The sequence below is a fragment of the Arachis hypogaea genome, chromosome 5 (assembly GCF_003086295.3).
Source record: "Arachis hypogaea cultivar Tifrunner chromosome 5, arahy.Tifrunner.gnm2.J5K5, whole genome shotgun sequence".
Taxonomy (NCBI): Eukaryota; Viridiplantae; Streptophyta; class Magnoliopsida; order Fabales; family Fabaceae; genus Arachis; species Arachis hypogaea.
The window spans coordinates 97,121,188-97,124,096 of NC_092040.1; the positions used below are offsets into that span (position 1 = coordinate 97,121,188).

The following is a 2,909-nucleotide window of genomic DNA, read 5'->3' on the forward strand; positions in this document are numbered from 1 at the left end:
ACCACAAGCACAAGCAGATACAAGGCAAACACATTTAAAGAACAAGTACATCAAGTATCACAGTTACTGGTTAAACATAATTTATTAGATAAGCAAACCAAAACAAACAAGCACACACAACCAATTGCAAATGTGCAAACAAGTATGATGCATGTCTAGTCCTATACAGGTCATGAGCTCATGTGTCAGTTGCCCGATTTCTGACACTGGTCTTGAGATAAGCGTTTCGTACCACCGTCCTGATTTCAGCCAACGTCCCCTCCATGAGCGTTACGCATCGCCGTCCTCATTTAGCCGTCCTTATAGTGTCACTCATTTAGCCGTCCTTATAGTGTCAATTGAGCGTTACGCATCGCCGTCCTCACTAGACACTTGGCACTAAGGCCCAAATAGCATTCAATTCTATTTTAACCTCTGCCCTTTGCTCTACTATGGCAGAGATCCCTCTAGTTAATACATTCTTTCAATCTTTGTTCTCTGCTCTCCTATGGCAGAGATTCTTTTTATTAATAAACCGAACTCAAATCATTTTTATTTAAAACCAACACCAACTTTAAAACCATTTCAGATTTAAACCTCTTTCAAAAGACTAAAAAGAATCATTTATTAAGTAAATCTCACGGTAGATTCTCGAGACTTTAGGGAGGACGACAATCAAACTCGTTCTTTAAAATTAATAAACCCCTTGAATCATAATTCCTTAAAATGTAGTTCTTTAATCAAACTCAAAACATAAAGTCTTCTTTAATGAGTAAAAACTCAATACATAATCTTTTCATAATAAATCACATTCAAAACATAAAGTTTTTCCTTAATAAATCAAACTCAAACATAAATCTTTTCTTAATAAATCAAAAACCAAATAATACGATTTCTCAAGTCCAACCTTTTTCTAAATAAACAAAGTCTTAAGTTTCATAATAAAATTTTGACAGCATCTCTTCAAAAATTTGGACTTTGTCACCCTTTTTGGGTCTCAATCGAACCATTCTCAACCTCTTTTCAACCATTTTCAATAACTCAGACTAGTTCTAATATTAGAAATTATTTTTGATAAATCAATAAAATTCATTTCAAATATCTCAGATCGTTTCAAATGCAGATTCATTTTCAATATCAAATTAACCTCAAATCAAGAAAATCATTTTACATAATATTTAATCAAACAGACTTTCTAAGTCAATAATCAGAAACAGTCACAATTTAATCATCATCTTAATAACCTTAATTCAAGTACAAAAGTCAACTAAATATCTCCAATCAATCAATAAACCATTCAAACTAGCATTTATATTCATTCCAGACAACTCAATTCAATTCATAAAACTTGCAAAATCATAAAAATATATTTTTCCTATTAATATCAACTTAAAACAATTCTTAGTATTGAATTAAGTTTAAGAAAACACCTCTACCTCAGCTCATTGAAACTCGCAAAACCAAACACGTCAAAAAAACCCTTTTCTCTCAACCCGCACTCAGCAGCAGCCGCAACCACAGCTCCACTGCATATGCAGCCACAACAGCAACTTAAAATCATCAACATGCAATAACTGGAATTCGATCATAAGGCATTAACATCGCAAGAATCTTAGAAACGTATAATGAAATAAACGATTTAAGGAGTTTTCAGAACAAAGATAACTTACTGTACCCAAAGGCCATAAGTACAACGCAGTCGCAGCTCCATCGTCCGCGACATTTTTTGGTGACCAGGCATGGCGGGCAGCCCCCAGCAATGGTTCAACAGTAGCAAGAGTGGCGGAGCCAACCTCCTTCTCAAATGCAACATCACCAGCGTCCACCACAGTCATTCTTTCCTTCCAGCCAACCTAACAGCGATGGCGGTGACAGTACTACTGCGATAAAACGGTGGCGGTGGTTCCCCCAGCCCCATGGACGACAACAGAAGCAGCCCCAAGGTTCCTTTTCTTCGCGCTTCTTCCTCCTTCCGTGAGCTTCCCTTTACGGCAGACCAGATGCGAGCAAAACAAGGCTGAATGGTGATGGGTCTTCGATGGCGACCATGGTCGCGGTCCCGACGAAAAAATGTCGTAGTAGTTAATGCGAGGGCGAACGGCTCCTCCTCGCGTTCTCTTCTCTCCGTCTCGGGCTCGATGATGGCGACAGTTGGCGGTAACGCAGCGTCGACGATGCGTGTGGTGGCGCGGCTTCTCTTCCTCTCCTCTCGGATGGCGATGGCGCATGAATGGTGGCGACGCCCTCCTTTTTTGGTACGCTCACCTTCCTCTCTGCTTCACTCTCTCTCCTGCCGTTTTGTGTGTGTGCTATGTGAAGGAAAAAAAGTGAATGTGGGGGGTTTTGGTGGCTGCTGAGACAAGGTAAAAAGGGGAAGTGTGGCGGTGAATGACGGTGGCTAGATTAGGTTAGGGTTAATGGGTTTAATTTGGAAATTTTTTGATAGTTTAAGTAATTTTAATAAAATTAGCGGGTAATAGAGTAATTAAAAATTAATCTTAATTCAATAAGAATATTATAAAAGTGCTATTTACTTATCAACTTCAAATTTATTTTCAAATAAATACTCTAATTTAATAATTAGAAATAATTAAATTAATTTTTTTAAAATCATAAAATAAAATTTAAAATCTAATTATTCAAATTAAAGAAGATAAAACTCTCATTATTTTTTAATCACTAATACTTTAAATCAATAGTAAAAATGTACTCCATTAATATAAAAATATCTGAAAATATATTCTCGAATAAATAAAATAAATCATAAATAGTTTAATTTTTAAAATCTGAAGTCTTACCGTCTCTATAGTCTTATCAAATTTACAATTAGATTTCTACATTTTTTCCTTTTCAATTGGATCCTTATTATATTGTTATTAATTTTGTAATTAGGTCATTTTCATGTCAAAACCTTAAAATTAATGGAATGT

General features: G+C 35.8%; 1 long non-coding RNA gene across 1 annotated transcript; it reads right to left on the bottom strand.

The window, feature by feature from the left end:
* Window positions 1-1,270: 1,270 nt before the first annotated feature.
* LOC140184734 (uncharacterized) lies at window positions 1,271-1,790 on the bottom strand. The gene is made up of 2 exons (XR_011882286.1): window positions 1,650-1,790; window positions 1,271-1,505 (listed from the first exon to the last, which is right to left on the bottom strand). It is a non-coding gene; the product is annotated as an uncharacterized lncRNA (long non-coding RNA).
* Window positions 1,791-2,909: the final 1,119 nt, after the last annotated feature.